The sequence below is a fragment of the Pseudophryne corroboree genome, chromosome 3 (genome assembly GCF_028390025.1).
Source record: "Pseudophryne corroboree isolate aPseCor3 chromosome 3, aPseCor3.hap2, whole genome shotgun sequence".
NCBI lineage: Eukaryota > Metazoa > Chordata > Amphibia > Anura > Myobatrachidae > Pseudophryne > Pseudophryne corroboree.
Window position 1 is genome coordinate 339333726 of NC_086446.1, and position 20869 is coordinate 339354594.

The 20869-nt window shown below is 45.7% G+C and overlaps 1 protein-coding gene and 1 long non-coding RNA gene across 2 annotated transcripts in view; one reads left to right on the forward strand and one right to left on the reverse strand.

Annotated features, from left to right (window-relative positions):
• SKAP1 (src kinase associated phosphoprotein 1) overlaps positions 1 to 20869 on the forward strand; it is a 958799-nt gene that overhangs the window by 923195 nt on the left and 14735 nt on the right. The window lies entirely within an intron of this gene.
• Positions 1 to 20869, reverse strand: part of LOC135055484 (uncharacterized) — a 60052-nt gene that overhangs the window by 34569 nt on the left and 4614 nt on the right. Inside the window, exon 2 of the long non-coding RNA XR_010243760.1 lies at positions 9466 to 9523. This is a non-coding gene — a long non-coding RNA (uncharacterized LOC135055484). The remainder of the gene's footprint in view (positions 1 to 9465; positions 9524 to 20869) is intronic.

Here is a 20869-nt window from a genome sequence, read left to right on the forward strand (position 1 = left end):
ATCTCCTATCCCGTCCCCCGCCGTCTCTTCCTCCTAATCCTCCCCCGTCCCCACAGCCCTCCAGTGGCGCACCCAGAAACCCCCTCCACTAAAAAAAAAATTTATTTTTTTTTTTTTTTAGTAAGCTGCATGAGTATTATTAATGGCTGTCTAGCGTCCTCTGCAGCCTGCTGTCTTCCTGGTGGCACTTTTAAGTGCAAAAAATGTTTACTTTATTTTAATTATAGTACATATATATCCATGTGCATACATAGAAACATAGAAACATAGAATTTGTCGGCAGATAAGAACCACTTGGCCCATCTAGTCTGCCCCTTTTTTTTTTTTTATATATTATTTTTTTTTATCACTAACCTTATTTGATCCTTATTTCTTTGTAAGGATATCCTTATGTCTATCCCATGCATGTTTAAATTGCTCTACTGTCTTAGCCTCTACCACCTCTGATGGGAGGCTATTCCACTTGTCCACTACCCTTTCTGTGAAATAATTTTTCCGCAAATTTCCCCTGAACCTCCCCCCCTCCAGTCTCAGTGCATGTCCTCGTGTCCTATTGCTTCTCTTCATTTGGAGAATGTTTCCCTCCTGGACTTTGTTAAAACCCTTCATATATTTGAAAGTTTCTATCATGTCGCCCCTTTCTCTTCTCTGCTCCAAACTATACATATTGAGATTTCTTAGTCTTTCTGGGTATGTTTTGTGATGTAGGCCATGCACCATTTTAGTTGCCCTCCTTTGTACAGTTTCTAATGTATTAATATCCTTTTGAAGATATGGCCTCCAGAACTGAATACAGTATTCTAGATGAGGCCGTACCAATGACCTATACAGTGGCATTATTACTTCTTTCTTTCTGCTGCTGATTCCTCTCCCAATGCAGCCAAGCATCTGACTAGCCTTCCTCATTGCCTTGTTACATTGCTTACCTGCCTTTAAGTCATCTGAAATAGTGACTCCTAGATCCCTTTCCTCCTCAGTAGTTTCCAGTATAGTGCCATTAATACTGTATTTAGCTTTAGGATTTTTGAGACCCAAGTGCATGATTTTGCATTTTTTGGCATTAAACTGTAATTGCCAGACTCTTGACCATTCCTCTAGTCTACCTAGATCCTCAATCATTTGTTTTACCCCACCTGGTGTGTCTACCCTGTTGCATACCTTTGTGTCATCTGCATAAAGGCATACTTTCCCTTTAATCCCATTTGCAATGTCACCAATAAAGATATTGAAAAGCACTGGTCCAAGTACAGATCCCTGGGGTACTCCACTGGTAACATTTCCCTCCTGTGAATGCACTCCATTTACCACAACTCTCTGTTTTCTATCCTTCAACCAAGATCTTATCCATTCAATAATCCTAATATCCAATCCCAAACTTTCAAGTTTATTTAGCAGTCTGCGATGTGGAACTGTGTCAAAAGCCTTACTAAAGTCAAGATAAGCTATATCCATGGCTCCACCTTTATCCATCACTTTAGTCACACAATCAAAAAAGTCAATAAGATTTGTTTGACATGATCTTCCCCCAGTGAATCCATGCTGTTTGGGATCCAGTAAATTGCCGGATTTGAGATGATCTACAACTCTTTCTTTTAAGAGTGTTTCCATCAATTTCCCTACTACTGATGTAAGACTCACTGGTCTGTAGTTGTTTGCCTCTTCCTTGCTTCCACTTTTGTGCAGTGGGACTACGTTTGCTCTTTTCCAGTCCCCTGGAATTTCTCCTGTAGCTAATGACTGGTTGAATAATTCTGTCATATACATACATACATACATACATATAAACTCACACATATGATATATATACATGTGTATAGATACATGTAGTGTGTGTGTGTGTGTGTGTGTGTGTGTGTGTGTGTGTGTGTGTGTGTGTGTATACATATATATATATATATATATATATACACACAGACACACTAGTTTCTCTAACGTCCTAGTGGATGCTGGGGACTCCGTAAGGACCATGTGGAATAGACGGGCTCCGCAGGAGACAGGGCACTTTAAGAAAGGAATTTGTATACTGGTGTGCTCTGGCTCCTCCCTCTATGTCCCTCCTCCAGACCTCAGTTTGAATCTGTGCCCGGACGAGCTGGGTGCAACATAGTGAGCTCTCCTGAGCTTGCTAAAAAGAAAGTATTTTGTTAGGTTTTTTTATTTTCAGAGAGATCTGCTGGCAACAGACTCTCTGCTACGTGGGACTGAGGGGAGAGAAGCAGCCCTACTCACTGAAGATAGGTCCTGATTCTTAGGCTACTGGACACCATTAGCTCCAGAGGGATCGTACACAGGAACGCACCCTTGGTCGTCTGATCCTGGAGCCGCGCCGCCTTCCCCCTTGCAGAGCCAGAAGACAGAAGCCGGTGTCAGAAGCAAGAAGACTTCGAAATCGGCGGCAGAAGACTCCAGTCTTCATATGAGGTAGCGCACAGCACTGCAGCTGTGCGCCATTGCTCCCACACTAAACCCACACACTCCGGTCACTGTAGGGTGCAGGGCGCAGGGGGGGGGCGCCCTGGGCAGCAATTAGAGACCTCTTGGCAAAAGTGGGCATATATACAGTTGGGCACTGTATATATGCAGGAGCCCCCGCCATATTTTACACAGAAACGCGGGACAGAAGCCCGCCGCTGAGGGGGCGGGGCTTCTTCCTCAGCACTCACCAGCGCCATTTTCTCGCCACAGCTCCGCTGAGAGGAAGCTCCCCAGGCTCTCCCCTGCAGAATCACGGTAGAAGAGGGTAAAAAGAGAGGGGGGGCACATAAATTTGGCGCAAAAACAATAGTACAGCAGCTACTGGGTTAACACTAAGTTACTGTGTGACTCCTGGGACATATAGCGCTGGGGTGTGTGCTGGCATACTCTCTCTCTGTCTCTCCAAAGGGCCTTTTGGGGGAACTGTCTTCAAAAAGAGCATCCCCTGTGTGTGTGGTGTGTCGGTACGCTTGTGTCGGTATGTTTGACGAAGAAGGCTATGTGGAAGCAGAGCGGGAGTAAATGAATGTGGGGTCGCCGCCGACGGCGCCGACACACGATTGGATGGATATGTGGAAGGTTTTAAATGATAATGTTACTTCCTTACATAAAAGGTTGGATAAAGCCGAAGCCTTAGGACAGCCGGGGTCTCAGCCCATGCCTGATCCTATGTCGCAGAGGCCGCCAGGGTCTCAGAAGCGCCTACTATCCCAAATTGTTGACACAGATGTCGACACGGATTCTGACTCCAGTGTTGATGGCGATGATGCAAAGTTACAGCCTAAAATGGCTAAAGCCATCCGTTACATGATTATAGCAATGAAGGATGTGTTGCACATCACAGAGGAAACCCCAGTCCCTGACAAGAGGGTTTATATGTATGGGGGAAAAAGGCAAGAGGTGACCTTTCCCCCTTCACATAAGTTAAATGAGTTATGTGAAAAGGCTTGGGAAGCTCCAGATAGGAAACTGCAGGTTTCCAAACTGATGCTTATGGCGTATCCTTTCCCGCCAACGGACAGGTTACGCTGGGAATCCTCCCCTAGGGTAGACAAAGCTTTAACACGCTTATCCAAGAGGGTAGCCCTGCCGTCACAGGATACGGCCACCCTAAAAGATGCTGCGGATAAAAAGCAGGAGGGTATCCTGAAGTCCATTTATACACATTCAGGTACCCTACTAAGGCCGGCAATTGCGTCGGCCTGGATGTGTAGTGCTGTAGCAGCATGGACAGATACCTTATCTGAGGAACTTGATACCTTGGACAAGGATACTGTAGTACTGACCCTGGGGCATATAAAAGACGCTGTCCTATATATGAGAGATGCCCAAAGAGACATTAGCCTACTGGGCTCTAGAATAAATGCAATGTCGATTTCTGCCAGAAGGGTCCTGTGGACTCGGCAATGGACAGGTGATGCCGACTCAAAAAGGCACATGGAGGTTTTACCTTACAAGGGTGAGGAATTGTTTGGGGACAGTCTCTCGGACCTGGTCTCCACAGCTACGGCTGGAAAGTCAAATTTTTTGCCTTATATTCCCTCACAACCTAAGAAAGCACCGTATTACCAAATGCAGTTCTTTCGTTCACAAAGAGGCAAGAAAGTCCGAGGTGCATCCTTTCTTGCCAGAGGCAGGGGTAGAGGAAAAAAGCTGCATAATACAGCTAGTTCCCAGGAACAGAAGTCCTCCCCGGCCTCCACTAAATCCACCGCATGACGCTGGGGCTCCACAGGCGGAGCTAGGCCCGGTGGGTGCGCGTCTCCGAAATTTCAGCCACAAGTGGGTTCACTCCCAGATGGATCCCTGGGCTATAGAGATTGTGTCTCAGGGATACAGGCTGGAATTCGAAGAGATGCCCCCTCACCGTTACCTCAAATCGGCCCTGCCAGCTTCCCCCTTAGAGAGGGAAATAGTGTTAGCTGCAATTCACAAATTGTATCTTCAGCAGGTGGTGGTAAAGGTTCCCCTCCTTCAACAGGGAAGGGGTTACTATTCGACCATGTTTGTGGTACCGAAACCAGACGGTTCGGTCAGACCCATATTGAATTTAAAATCCCTGAACATATACCTGAAAAGGTTCAAGTTCAAGATGGAATCGCTCAGAGCGGTCATCGCAAGCCTGGAGGAGGGGGATTTTATGGTGTCTCTGGACATAAAGGATGCTTACCTTCATGTCCCCATTTATCCACCTCATCAGGAGTACCTCAGATTTGTGGTACAGGATTGTCATTACCAATTCGAGACGTTGCCGTTTGGTCTCTCCACGGCACCGAGAATATTTACCAAGGTAATGGCGGAAATGATGGTGCTCCTGCGACAGCAAGGAGTCACAATTATCCCATACTTGGACGATCTCCTCATAAAGGCGAGGTCCAGAGAGAAGTTGCTGATCAGCGTGGCACGCTCTCTGGAAGTGTTACAACAGCACGGCTGGATTCTGAATATTCCAAAGACGCAGTTGATTCCTACGACTCGTCTGCCCTTCCTGGGCATGATTCTGGACACAGACCAGAAGAGGGTTTATCTCCCGATGGAGAAGGCTCAGGAGCTCATGACACTGGTCAGTGACCTATTAAAACCAAAACAGGTGTCGGTGCATCACTGCACGCGAGTCCTGGGAAAGATGGTGGCCTCATACGAGGCCATTCCCTTCGGCAGGTTCCATGCGAGGACCTTTCAGTGGGATCTGTTGGACAAGTGGTACGGATCACATCTACTGATGCATCGGCTGATCACCCTGTCCCCCAGGGCCAGGGTGTCTCTCCTGTGGTGGCTGCAGAGTGCTCACCTTCTCGAGGGCCGCAGATTCGGCATTCAGGACTGGGTCCTGGTGACCACGGACGCAAGCCTCCGAGGGTGGGGAGCAGTCACACAGGGAAGAAATTTCCAAGGTCTGTGGTCAAGTCAGGAGACTTGTCTTCACATCAACATCCTGGAACTAAGGGCAATATACAACGCCCTACGAAAAGCGGAGACCCTGCTTCGCGACCGACCGGTGCTGATTCAGTCAGACAACATCACCGCAGTGGCTCATGTAAACCGCCAAGGCGGCACAAGGAGCAGGGTGGCGATGGCGGAAGCCACCAGAATTCTTCGCTGGGCGGAGAATCACGTAAGCGCACTGTCAGCAGTGTTCATTCCGGGAGTGGACAACTGGGAAGCAGACTTCCTCAGCAGGCACGACCTCCACCCGGGAGAGTGGGGACTTCATCAAAAAGTCTTCACGCAGATTGCAAGTCGGTGGGAACTGCCACAAATAGACATGATGGCATCCCGCCTCAACAAAAAGCTACAGAGATATTGCGCCAGGTCAAGAGACCCTCAGGCGATAGCGGTAGACGCTCTAGTGACACCGTGGGTGTTTCAGTCGGTCTATTTATTTCCTCCTCTTCCTCTCATACCCAAGGTGCTGAGAATCATAAGAAGAAGAGGAGTGAGAACAATACTCATTGTTCCGGATTGGCCAAGAAGGACTTGGTATCCAGAGTTGCAAGAACTGCTCACAGAGGACCCATGGCCTCTGCCTCTAAGACAGGACTTGTTGCAACAGGGGCCCTGTCTGTTCCAAGACTTACCGCGGCTGAATTTGACGGCATGGCGGTTGAACGCCGGATCCTAGCAGAAAAAGGCATTCCGGATGAGGTCATTCCTACCCTGATAAAGGCTAGGAAGGACGTGACGGCTAAACTTTATCACCGTATATGGCGAAAATATGTTGTATGGTGTGAGGCCAGGAATGCCCCTACGGAGGAATTCCAGCTGGGCCGTTTCCTTCACTTCCTACAGTCGGGAGTGACTTTGGGCCTAAAATTGGGTTCCATTAAGGTCCAGATTTTGGCCCCATCCATTTTCTTTCAAAAAGAACTGGCTTCTCTGCCTGAAGTTCAGACGTTTGTAAAGGGAGTATATTCAGCCCCCTTTTGTGGCACCTTGGGATCTTAACATGGTGTTGAGTTTCCTGAAGTCACACTGGTTTGAGCCACTTAAAACCGTGGAGTTAAAATTTCTCACGTGGAAGGTGGTCATGCTGTTGGCCTTTGCTTCAGCTAGGCGTGTGTCAGAATTAGCGGCTTTGTCACATAAAAGCCCCTATCTGGTTTTCCATATGGACAGGGCAGAATTGCGGACCCGTCCGCAATTTCTGCCAAAAGTGGTGTCATTTTTTCATATAAACTAACCTATTGTGGTGCCTGTGGCTACTCGTGACTTGGAGGATTCCGAGTTACTAGATGTGGTCAGGGCTTTGAAGGTTTATGTAGCCAGAACGGCTAGAGTCAGGAAAACTGAGTCGCTGTTTATCCTGTATGCATCCAACAAGCTGGGTGCTCCTGCTTCAAAGCAAACTCTTGCTCGCTGGATCTGTAACACGATTCTGGATTGCCGCTTCCTATATCAGTAAAAGCCCACTCCACAAGGAAGGTGGGCTCTTCTTGGGCGGCTGCCCGAGGGGTCTCGGCATTACAACTTTGCCGAGCAGCTACTTGGTCGGGTTCAAACACTTTTGCAAAGTTCTACAAGTTTGATACCCTGGCTGAGGAGGACCTTGTGTTTGCTCATTCGGTGCTGCAGAGTCATCCGCACTCTCCCGCCCGTTTGGGAGCTTTGGTATAATCCCCATGGTCCTTACGGAGTCCCCAGCATCCACTAGGACGTTAGAGAAAATAAGATTTTACTTACCGGTAAATCTATTTCTCGTAGTCCGTAGTGGATGCTGGGCGCCCATCCCAAGTGCGGACTTCTTCTGCAATACTTGTATATAGTTATTGCTTAAATAAGGGTTATGTTATGGTTGCATCAGGGTTGATCTGATGTTCCGTTGTTGTTCATACTGTTAACTGGGTAAGTTTATCACAAGTTATACGGTGTGATTGGTGTGACTGGTATGAGTCTTGCCCTGGATTCCAAAATCCTTTCCTTGTACTGTCAGCTCTTCCGGGCACAGTTTCTTTAACTGAGGTCTGGAGGAGGGACATAGAGGGAGGAGCCAGAGCACACCAGTATACAAATTCTTTCTTTAAGTGCCCTGTCTCCTGCGGAGCCCGTCTATTCCCCATGGTCCTTACGGAGTCCCCAGCATCCACTACGGACTACGAGAAATAGATTTACCGGTAAGTAAAATCTTATTTTTACGGACCCAGCATATAATGGGTCACCTCAGTCCCCACCCCCGTGATTGGCTCCACCCAGTTCTGGAAACCCCCCCCATGCAAATCCTGCGTTTGCCACTGCCCTCAAAACATGTCCCCGCTCCCTGTCTCATCTCCTCAATTTTAAAGTCGGATTGACATTGTTGTAAACGGGGCCAAAACCAAAGTGTGTGGATCGCGGCTAATCTCCTGATCCACGTGTTTTCCGACAAGTTGGGAATCCCCGACTTGTTGGAAAAAATTAAGCCCCATTGAATAGGTCGGAACCCCATCCAATCTAAAATAGTCAGAAACTGCCATCTTTCCGACAAGACGGCAGTTTCAATTTCAATTACTTCAATTGAATACCCCCCATAGAGGTAGGAAGGCCCTGCTCGCAAGCTTACAGTCTATAGAATAGTGTGATTTTAAGTTCAAATAGGAAAACTCTTACAGCTCATTGCCTGTACATACAATAATTAAAAATAGATTGGGGATGCATAATTTTATATTTGAAATATATCTGCCAAGATGTTGTTAAAAACTTGTGTACACCTTTAGTACTAACTGCTACCTATAGTAAAACACGTCACCAGTTTACTGGTGCGCAACAAACCCATTTTGCTGGTTAGATTTGTTTTGCACTGTTTAATAGTAAACAATGAAAGGACTACAGGTGCATTGTTGCACATGTATGCAAATCAAGGACAGATTTCTAAATAGACAGCCAAGGCATTTTTAATATACTAAATACATTTTGTTAATCCATATTAAAATTTTGCTAAATAAGCCGTTGAGGAAGAGTGGTAGTCGAGTATATAAAATATATAATAATGTATGTTTATAGTTTTACAAATACACATGTTGAATTCTGTCTGTACTTAGAACCTCTTCTTCATTTGCACAGTTTTTTTATGCTACTCAATTAGCTATTCCAATCCGCCCATTGACTTAGTTACCTGAATATTTTATGATAGCCTGGCATTGCAGCAAGAATAAGAAGAATCGTATGAGATATACTAATGCCACAATGACATTGGGGGTAATTCAAAGTTGATCGCAGCAGCAAATTTGTTAGCAGTTGGGCAAAACCATGGGGGTAATTCCAAGTTGATCGCAGCAGGATTTTTGATAGCAATTGGGCAAAACCATGTGCACTGCAGGGGAGGCAGATATAACATGTGCAGAGAGAGTTAGATTTGGGTGTGGTGTGTTCAATCTGCAATCTAATTTGCAGTGTAAAAATAAAGCAGCCAGTATTTACCCTGCACAGAAATAAAATAACCCACCTAAATCTAACTCTTTCTGCACATGTTATATCTGCCTCCCCTGCAGTGCACATGGTTTTGTCCAATTGCTATCAAAAATCCTGCTGCGATCAACTTGGAATTACCCCCCATGTGCACTGCAGGGGGGGCAGATGTAACATGTGCAGAGAGAGTTCGATTTGGGTGGGTTATTTTGTTTCTGTGCAGGGTAAATACTGGCTGCTTTATTTTTTACACTACAATTTAGATTTCAGTTTGAACACACCCCACCCAAATCTAACTCTCTCTGCACATGTTATATCTGCCACACCTGCAGTGCACATGGTTTTGCTCAACTGCTTACAAATTTGCTGCTGCGATCAACTCTGAATTAGGCCCATTGTCTCATGAAGGAGGACCTACAGATATAGCCAATAGCCGCAGGTGCGATTAATTTGGCATGATGTGCCTGCACGTCATTGTGTCTACAGTATATTTGCACTCACTAACCATTGGCATTTCATTAATGAGGAACGCTGCTACATCTGTGTGTCCTGCAGGAAGAAAGAAAATTAGCAACACTTGACAAATGGATTGGTTGAGGTTTTCCTAACCTGTTGACTGGGGCCCTAATTTAGGCTTCATGATAGGTCCACAGGATATATTATTTTCCTGAAAAGAAAGCGTAATATGTTGACACTATACAAGTAAATGTTGACAGACTAGTTTTCCTTGCGTTGTTATGAATACACTTCAGTTGACTTAATTGCTGTGCTATGTTTAGCTTTATAGCAAACGCACCTTGCAAGTAGTATAAGAATCGTTGGTCCCTGTGGTGAAGTGCTGCACGTAACATTCATATTACATACTAAATAGATAACTACTACTGCAACTTGAATTTCAACTAGAGTTCAAGAAAATATTATGTAACTATACATAGGGATATTTGAGCTATATTCAACATTACGTATTTGCTGCATGTATGTGTGCCATCCTGTTCCTCGCTGAATTGTGTGATGGTTAGCATTACTGTGTCACAGCACTAAGGTCATGTGTTTGATTTCCACCATGGCCCTAACTGTGTGGAGTTTGTATATTCTTAATGTACTTGTGTGAGTTTCCTCCTGGTACTCCGGTTTCCTCCCACAATCCAAAATTATACTGGTAGGTTAATTGGATCCCAGCAAAAATTAACCTGTGTGTGTACATATGTTAGGGAATATAGACTGTAAGCTCCACTGGAGCAGGGACTGATGTGAATGGTAAAAATATTCTCTGTAAAGTGTTGCGGAATATGTGTGCGCTATATAAATAACTGGTAATAAATAATAATGATGACCAGGGCCTTCAGAGTTGGAGGCAGGGCTTCACCTTGAAATACTCTATTAGGCATTCAAATCTTACCATAGCAACAGCATTTTCATTGCTGCAGCTAAAAGACACCTACAAGCCTGCACAGTGTTTAAATCTGTGCATTATTCCAAACTTTGTCTTGGAAAGATATGGTATTTTGGGTATTTTCACCGCGATAACGGGGGGCATTTGAATATCGCCCCTCGATATCCTGTCACTTTAGATGGGAGATCGGGGGTGCGATAACATTAAATCCCCCCCTTAGAGTCCCATGCAATGCGGCTGTAGCTGCGGGCAGCAGTGCAATCTGATTTACTACCTTCTGCTAATGCCAGATTTCATAGACCTAATTCAGGGGGGGCATCTGCCAGCCATTGATGTTATGCAAGCTTCTGAAACCATCATCATTAGTAGTGGCACAGACACCAGCCCCATGCTAGCTGCAAGACATCCGTTAGAAACCGACTTCCTTTTGATAAACGCACAACTCAGGATTGTACTGAGCTTTTGATACATGCCCAGAACACTCCCATGGCACTCCCACAAGTTAGGGTGGTTACTGTCCAATTCCCAATCTAAAAGCCCAATTTTGTGGAGAGACAATTTGGCCAAGTTCCGTCCAACTCAGAATAGAAAGGACATGCACAAAAGTGTATGAATTGGCATCTGTGCGAACTAACCAGCTCCTGTTATTTTTCAAACACAGCATGTAACATGGCAGCTAGGAGCTGATTGGCTGGTACTTTATCACAGTGAATGTATCACTTTTCAAGGCTCTCTGTCCATCCATCTATGCCCCCTCCCCGGTCCTGTACTATAGACAGGTATTGTGTCTCCTACTCGCTCCCTCCCACACTTTCTCCCTAACACTCTCTCTTGCTCCTCTATCTCTCTCTTCCTGACACTGTCTCTCACTCTCCCTGACAATGTCTTTCTCTCTCCCTGACACTTGCTTTGTCTCTGTCTGTCCATCTTTGCCCCTCGCCTATTCCCCCACCGTCTGCCTATCCATCTATGCCCCCATATGGTGCTCTGTCCATCTGTATATACCCCTCTTTTTCTCTCTGACACTCTCTCTGTCTCCCTGATGCCCTCTCTCTCTATCTCCCCTCTCATCCCTTTCTCTCTCTTTCTCCCAGACACCTTCTCTCTTTCGCTCCTCTCCTTCACTCTTTTATTCATGAAATTCTCTCTCGCTCCTCTTTCTCTCCCCCTGACACCCTCTCTGTTTCTCACTCCCCTCTCTCACCTGCCCCCCTAACGGTTATAGGGGGGTATTGTAGTGACAAAGAGGCATGGGGGGGGGGGGGGGGGGGGAAGGTTGCCCTTTTGAGATTTTGCTATGGGGCGCACAAAGTTCTATTTACGCCCCCTACCACCAAGTATATTTATGATGGAGTTATGGAGGTAAGATATAGGGGGATATTCAATTTGGCCCGGGGTGCCGGGTGATAAGTATCGGCCGGTGGGGGCTATTTAATTGGCCCCGATAAGCCGGCGCGTTTCACTGAACCTGTGTGTTTTCGGGTATAAGAGGACTTGTTACCGGCCGAGCAAATTAAATAGCCCGACCGAAGCACCCGAAGAAACATCGGGGGTTTTTACTCCCGATGTCTCTTCGGACCAAATTGAATATCCCCCATAGTATCTATCGCTCTGTGTAGTTGCAGTTTATTTTAATGAGTAACAATGCCATTTTACACATACAGCATGACTAACACAAAACAAACCTGTTTATACACTAAATTGAATTCGTAAAGTTTACTTCTGAGATTGGGAGGATTATATGTACTGGCCCTTTATCAGATCTTGTCATCTAATAAAATGTAATTTGATATATGTGAGGATACCAGGCTTATTTGTAGCACAGACTGACTGGCTTATTCAAAGCTACCTTAGGTGATAGCCACAGGTACCTGGTACCTCCATGGATTCTGAATCGCTTAGGAAAAGATGGGTTTAAAGATGTATCAAAAATAAAATATGTACAAAATCATGCAGGCAGTAATAACAAATAACACCAGGTTGTTCACCACATAGAAAGCCTGCCAGACTACCTTACCCTAAAGAGATAAAATCACTGCGGTCTGATCACCATCCTCACTCTTCCTGCTTTTGGTAAGTTCACAGAGTAGCAAGGTCTGCTGCAAGCTTAGCACCTTCCCAACTTGGAACACTCTAGATTAGTCTGACAGGAGCCAGAGGCGGAACTATCATTGGTGCAGCATGTGCATTGCACCAGGGCCCCTGGCACTAAGGGACCCACTTCTGCCTAGAGCATCAGTGAGTTTTCCCCTGGGCCACAGCACGACCATTTTGAGCAAAGTCAGACGACTGGCTCAGCGAAGGAAGCAGGGCGGGTCCTGCTCCCTGAGGAACTTGCTCCTTAACTCAGGGATGTGGGGTTGACCTTGTGTGTGTGCAGCCGCATCTGAACTTGACTGATAGGGAAGACCTGCTGCTTGTTAGCGCTGGTGTATTGCCTCTAATTCACAGTGCAGTGAATTCTTCCTGAATCATAGGTTCTTGTGAATTAAAGGCAGCGCATGACCGGTGTAACTGGGGCTGTGAGAGTCTACTTGACCGACTGCCGATCTGAGAAAAGCACAGGGGGTAGGGCCTCTCTCACAGACAGGGCAGTGGCCGCTGTGTTCCCACTGTTGGAAATTATGTGTGTGCAGGTGTTGATATTGCAGAGTTATATAGTCACACTCGTGTGGATTGCTCAAACTATGAACAGCCCAGTTACCTTACCAGCGGTGTTGGCTTATTGATAGACAGCAGGTACAACCATGCTCACTGTTACATGTACACTGGTGATGGAGCGGAGCTAAAGTGGATCAGTGTTTCATACAGCTCACCGGACAGTGAGTGTATACTGCAAACGGGTAGCTGTGCAGGGATGCTGGAACAGCTTTATGGCAGGTGTTAACCAGGTCTCTAATAGATAGAAGCTAAGTAGGAGACTTCTGCCCCCCACCATGTCACTACACAGTCTTATACAGTAAAGAAATAAGATGACCCCTGCACCTTTTCAATACTGATCTTGGTGGCCATCTTGGGATAGGGCATAAGGCCTCCCTGGAGGACAGGAAGACTAGAGTATGTGCAGTAGCACACTCTTCTTTCAGCACCCACCATCACCAAGGTACATCTTCTCCCCCGGTCTCCACGCAGCACAGTACTATGTGATTGTACTCCTGTCACCCTCTCAGCCACCTTCTGCCACTCCTTATCACCAGCTGGCGTTTGGTATATTATGAACTTGGCGTGGGTCAGGGGAGGGGGGGCCCAAAGTATATTTTTGTACCTGGGCCCACCACTCACAAGTTCCGCCACTGACAGGTGCCATAACCCCTTGTCAGCTTGTCAGATGAAAAACTTGGTCTAGACGATTGGGAACCCCATTTTTAGCCCAGTCTGGTTCCCACGCTGGCCTTGGTAGGGTTGTTATTATTATTATTATTATTATCATTATTATTAAAGCAAATCCCCATTGGATTGGATACATTCCTAAGGAAGGTCAGGCACTGAACTCCAGGGAGTATACCTGAGCTGGGTAAAGAACAAAGACCATGACATTTACATTTACAGCATGACTGGCTGCAAATCCTCTAGCTAGCAGCCTGCGCAAAATTTGGTACCTCTGGGAGACAGAGTGCTTCATTAAACCCAGGTGAACATTATGGCAGCTTTTTAAGAAAATAAAAAAGCACATACATTATTATGGTATAAGTAATGGGTAATGTTCAATACCAGGTTTTCACAACAGTTATAGATGAGAGAGGATGCCAGGAATACTTAAACTTTTATTTTCAACATGTATGTCTCCCTTCTTTTGCCACTTAACACTTATGCAATAAACAGAGAAAATGGTGAACAAAAACATTGTATATCACTGCTCTGGCTAACTTTAGAAAAAACAGTACAAGAAAGCAGGAGCAAACTTAAGTCCTTATTCAGCTTCAGTTGCAAAATCGTGAATCGGCCGATTATCAGATGAATGTGCATGCATCATGCGAGCGCTAAGGCCAAAATGCATTAACAATGCGATCGCAGGCCCATCAATGTGGGATCACGTAGCGATTGACAGGAAATTACCGTTAGTGGGAGGTAATATGGCATTTGTGGGGAGTGGTTGGGAAAACGCAGGCGTGTCATGCCCATTTTTGGGGCATTCATCTGACCTCAGCTGCGATTGATAACATGGTGCCGCTGCGACTGCAGCTGAGTATACCATGCATAGGCATGGGTCAACCGGCATTGTCGATGGTGGCCGATGGTTCCAGATTTCTGCGTATGCATTCGCACTCATGCGAATGCAAAAGCAAATTTGCGAATGCAGCGGTGGATGTCTTTTCCCTTTCTGGATGACTCTTCACATGCGTTTTTTAGCAGAAGCAGGATTGAAAAAAATCCCAATTCCTGTCTCAATAGCGATCCAAGATGAATGAGGGACTTAATACACTAAGGTCATACATGTCAGAACAGATGGTTGAGTTTTAGGGGTATATTTACTAAATGTCAATTTTAGGGGCTAAAACAAACATTTGCTAACATTTAAAAACGTATATACTGTATAAAATTGGCTGTTAGTAAATGTGTTTTTTAGCTCCTGAAACGCAACATCAATTTAAGACACATAAAAATCTATTAAAATTGACCTTTAGCAAATATACCCCTTAGTCTCTAATACTGCTACAAAATATATGGAAGAAGTAACATTTTCATAAAATTGTCAGTAGCTTTTTACTGTTTTTAAGGTGATCTTATACACAAGGTCACCAACATGGAGGTATGAGGGGTGCACTCGTATTGTGTATGGATGACAGGTGGGCCTGCGGGCACAAATTATCCCAGCCGCAAACTACATCTTATTTCATCGGGATTTGTATTAAGGAGCACAGGGGTCACAGTCCTGGAGGCCTTCCCTCTATAGTGGCACCTAGTTTGCTGTGTGTCGCTTCTCCCAGCTTACTCCATTGGCTGTAAATCTGTTAGTAGCCCACCCACCTGCCTTGACTTCCCCTTTCCTCCCTGCCCACCACATTACATGTTATTTTCACACTCTGTATCTAAAGACCTCCTGTCACACTGTGTGCGTCTGTCTTCCCCTTTGGTTTTCTCTCTATATGTACAGAGACAACGACTGCCTTTGCCTCCATCCACATGCAAGCCTCTTACCCACATATGAAAGCCTCTACCCTACTCCCCTGGTGTGGCTCTGACCCCCCAACCCCCCCTCCCCCCCACCCCACACACACACACACACACACATACATACATCTGTGAGCAATTTTGTTTGCTCCGTGTTATTTTCTCTCTCCTTTTACATGTTTCCCTTGTCCCATTTGCCCTCCTCTCTTTCTTATGTGCCCCCACCTCTCTCTCATATACACCCACTATCCACTTTCCTGTAGTGCTACACCCTATCTCCTCTTGTCTTTCTATCCTCCTTTTCTGGCTGTAGTAGGCAGAACGAATAGATACACAAATGTGTTCAGCGCCACCTAAAATTTGCAATTTTCCTTTTCTTTTTATGGTTTCAGTTAAGACTACCAATAAAACTGCTAAGGCTAGACGTAACGCCTGTCTGCAGTAAGACTTTTACATGAGGGAACCTTTCTATATGGTCCATCCAGAGTCAGGTATGCACAGTGGGAGCACGCCTGACATGGGACACACGATGACCTAGATAATAATTTACTACCGCCTTCATTTCTGCAGTTATTTTTTAATTTCTACTCAGGACCTATAGTTGCTGTGAGAATGTAGCTTCCACCCACCATATATCCCTGTGCCTATCTCTCCAACTTCCACTTCTTGCCCCCACATGCATTGTATAGTTACAGGTTGTTGGCCATAGTCTCAACATAGCGGTTGGTATATCATTTTTCCTTTCACATTTTAAAAGTCACCCTGAACATCAAGGCAGTGAACCGGGTCCTCTGTTTTCATGTATCCCATGCATAAAGTAGTCAATATGACACTCTGATAATCTTCATCAAAACACTTACAATTCTTAAAGGTCATTCATAATTTATTTGTGCACTCTATATCAGGAATCTGCTAGTAATAATCAGACGATACAGTGCTCTCTGACAATGAACACTTTACTTGGGTGTGCTGCTTTTTGCTGTATAGGTGTGTATAGGAAATTCACCTCCCCCAAAAAACAGAATCACAAATTCACATTTACTCCAGTAGGTGAAGCAGACGTTTTGTACAAGCTTATATTAATGACCCTAGTCATCCAAAATAAGCATGACCACTTGCAGTGAAAGGGCCTGATGATGCCTCCTTACTATACTCTATTATGTCATCTAGTAAAATTCCCAAGGCATGGAAAATGGCTGGAGGTGTTCTGTTCCACTAAAGTGGTGACAGACTCATTATTTCAAACTATAGGCCTATTTCTTTATTGCCTATATTATCCAAAGTCATATAAAAATGTGTTCATTCCCAAATCAGCAGCTTTTACAAAACAACACATTTCTTTAGTCCATTTCAATTTGGCATCTGACCAAGCCACTGAGCAGTAACAACGCTATTAAAAATGTAATGACATTCAGTATGGAATGGAACATGGACAGTTGGATGATGCAATAATCCTAGATTTTGCAAAAAACATTTGACACTGTAGATCATAATATACTGTATAGAAAAATGGAACACTCAGGTATAGGAATGCATGTGTTTATATGATTTAATGTCCTATTTGTCATGAAGAGCTCAGTTTTTATCTATGACTCCAACTGTAACAACTAGATGTTACCTTTGGCATCCCACAAGGCTATATTCCGTCTCTAGAGAAATAATACATCTCACCAGTATATATTCATTTAAGTATGAATTGTATATGTATTGTGCACACATATTATGCAGTACTTTACAGAGAGCATCCTAGTGACAACCATATAATACAGAGAGCATTTTAACATTCATATCCACATCCCCTGGGTACAGTCCACACATCCTCACATACAGTATTTTCTTTTCTGCTGCCGGTTACATTAGTTTCCACAGGAAAACATCTGGGTGTAGAGTGGATCTTGATCCAGAGGCACCAACAGGCTAAAGCTTTAGGCTGTCCCAGGATGCATTGGGGACTCCTCTATAACCCTGCCTCCAGGCACTGTGAGCTCAGTTTCAGTTGGTGTCTGCAGACAGCAGGTCACTTAACACGTGGGCTGCACTGGGCAGCCCTGAAAAAGCTTTTTCTGACAGAGCATTTCTTCAAAACTGGGCTGTCAACGCTGTATGTCATGATGACACTTCAGCGCTGCAGCTCCATCACCTCCCAGTGATGATGCATACTCCCGAGGCCTGTTCCCGGGTATTTGCGGCAAAGACCCTCCGGCTTTAGGCATACAGTCACAGGCGCTCTCCTGGTTCGCGGGGCTGCTACAGGGAGGAGGTAAGAGGGTCCCCCAGGCGGGATCCGCCATTAAATCACGTTCCATCCGCGACCTAGGGAGACGGGTTGCAGCGTTGGCATGGACACTGTCACCAAGCAGGGACCCCACTAAACCACCAGGGCAATAAAGCACAGGTCGGGTGTATGCCCCATTTAATAAGGCTCGCTAGTACCTGGGGTGGAAGTCCAGCATAGGGGAGCTGGCGCTTGACCTGAAGCCTCTCCCCGGTCCAGGGAGACATTTACTGTAGATTTTACCGCCCTGGAGCTGCCTCACACTCTCCCTCACTCCCTGACTGAGATGCTGGGCGCCATCTTATAAGCATAGTTGCGGCTAGTCTCTGGGACTGCAGGGCAAGGTTTCCCTTGTAAAGCCGCCCGTATACAGCGCTGTGACTTTACAAACACTTGAGTATTCTACATGTCTTTATACAGACATCGTTAAGAAAAAAAGTGTACCTATTACAGGATATATTGTACAAGTATTCTGATATCTAAGACCGTGCTGTTATATATCTATATATATCTGTACATATACTAGTCCAGTGCAGTTTTACTGTCATAATAGTTATCTGCATTGCCTGTGTGTGTGCCTGTATCTGCTGTGTGGTTTCACTTTCAGTGTTTCCCAGATATATCTATCACTATATATATATATATATATATATATATAACGGATTTATTCGCGGGTATTGTACTCTGGCTTTATCGTACTAATTTGCTCTGTTGTTGCATTTGTGTACAATGTCTAACAAGAAGGGCAGTAAGTCTGTGGATGCTCCTGCATCATGCAGAGCATGTGCCAAAGACTTACCAAAGGGGGAAGCTGTGTATGATGGTCTGTGTACTATGTATCATACATCTCAGTCAGTCCGCAGCTCCTGTAACCAATCAGGAGCCACCCTGGGCTGGCGTTCGCAAACCTACTGGGTACTCTGGTGGAACGCCTTACGATCCCCTATGGGACCACCTGTGCCATTACAGCCACAAATTGTCCCTATGGTTAATCCGCCTTGGGCAGAAAATTTGTTTAACCAGTTGCAGCAATTAAATCATTTCTTGGTCAGACAAAAATCTACTCCAGGTCACTCTAGTGTCTCTGGGTCATCTAAGCGGGCTGCTTCCTCCTCATAATCCATGAATCTCTCAAATGTTTCATCTGAAGAGGAGGGGAGCAAACTGTCCTCTCGGACACTGAATCAGGTGTTTCTGATGAGGATTCTCCATTGCAAATTGTTAAGCAAATCCTACAGATAACTAATGATGAGGATTCCACTACTGTGGCTAAGAAAAGTAATATGTTTAAATGGTAGAAAGTGGTTAAAAATCTTACCCCATTCTGACCATTTGGTGGACATCAGGCAGAAGCCCTGGTCTAATCCAGCGAAGAAATTATCTGTCTAAACGGGCCTTGGCTCGCTATCCTCTTCCTGCAGAGTTATGTAACAAGCTGGAAAATTCACCGCCGGTGGATTCTCATATCACCCGCCTAGTGGTATCGTCCACTCTGCCTGTCACCACTGTCACTTCACTGAAGGAACCGATAGATAAGCGTGTGGAGGGATGCCTGAAATCTATTTACTTCCTTATAGGTGCTGTACATAGACCCACTATTGCGGCCTCTTGGGCTGCAAAAGGAATGGAAGCATGGGTTCAGTCATTAGAGGAAGAGCTGCCCGAGGATATATCTGACAATGCCAGACAATACCTGTCTCACATTACCACCGCCCTCTATTACATTCAGGAGGCGTCCCCTGAGGCGGGTGTGTTGGCAGCCAAGGCGTCGACTACGTCTGTCCTGACTCGCCGTATTCTGTGGTTGAGGTTATGGAAGGTGGACCTAGACTCCAAAAAGAGCTTGGAGGTACACCCCTTTAAAGGGGGACATTTTGTTTGGGGAAGACCTAAATAAAATTATGTCTGAATTGGCGGCTGCTAAGACTGCCTTTCTCCCAAATACTAATCCTTCTGCACAGAATGCTAAAGGTACCACTTTTCGTTCCTTTCGGCCTCAAGGGAAAGCAAAAGGTCAGGCATACCCGAGACATCTCGTGCTCCCAAAACCACTAAGCCCAAGGCAAAGCAGTTGACAGGGCGGGCCTCCCCCTGGGGGACCCTAGGGTGGGAGGCCGACTTCTGCAGTTCACCCAAGTCTGGTTAATGACCACTTCAGAAGCATAGGTTCGAGAAGTTGTCTCTCACGGGTACACAGTCTCCTTCAAGAGAAGTCGTCAGCGACAGTTTTGCACCACGGTTATCCCTTTGGATCAGTTAAAGGCGCAAGCTTTGCAAAAGGTTGTGAGTTCTCTCCTGAATACAGGAGTGGTAGTGCCGGTTCCCCTGGCCCAGAGACGCAGAGGTTACTACCCTGTTTCTAGTTCCAAAACCCAGTGGGTCTTTCCAGCCTATACTCAACCTCAAATCACTGAACAAGTTTGTGAGAGTGTCCAAGTTCCGTATGGAAACACTGCGCTCAATTATACTGGCTATGGAACCCTGAGACTATTTGGATATACAGGATGTGTATCTGCATATACCTATTGCCATGTCGCATCAGCAGTATCTGCGGTTTGCTATTGGCAACCTCCACTATCAGTTCCAGGCTCTGCCATTTGGACTGGCTACGGCTCCTCAGATCTTCACCAAGGTCATGGCCGTAATGACGGCCAATCTCCGTCGCCAGGGAGTCAGGATCCTGCCACATCTGGACGACTTGCTGCCCTACGTGTTCCCTCCAGTGTCACTCCTGCCCAGGGTCCTGTGAAAGTTCAAACAAGAAGGAGGATTTTTACTTTTAGTTTCTCCAGCGTGGCCCAGATGGCATTGGTTCTCAGACCTGCAGGGTCTATCGACAGTGTCCTCTTCTACTTCCTCATCGCCCAGACCTCCTCATACAGGGCCCTTGTCTTTATCCGGACCTGGCCAGGCTGGCTTCGACGGCGTGGCTCTTGAGGCATTGGATTTGAGGAATTTGGCTCTTGAGAGCCAAAGGATTCTCTGAGGAGGTCATCCAAACTGTTAAAAGCCTGCAAACCAGTATCTGCTCGGATTTATTACAGGGTCTGGAATTCTTACTTTACCTGGTGTGCTGATAAGAATTATTATGCATACAGATTCAGAACTTCCAGAATTCTGGCTTTTCTGCAAAGAGGCCTGGACTTAGGCCTTCGGCTGGCCTCCCTCAAGATTCACATATCTGCCTTGTCGGTATGGTTTCATAGAAAAATTGCGTCTATACCAGACATCCA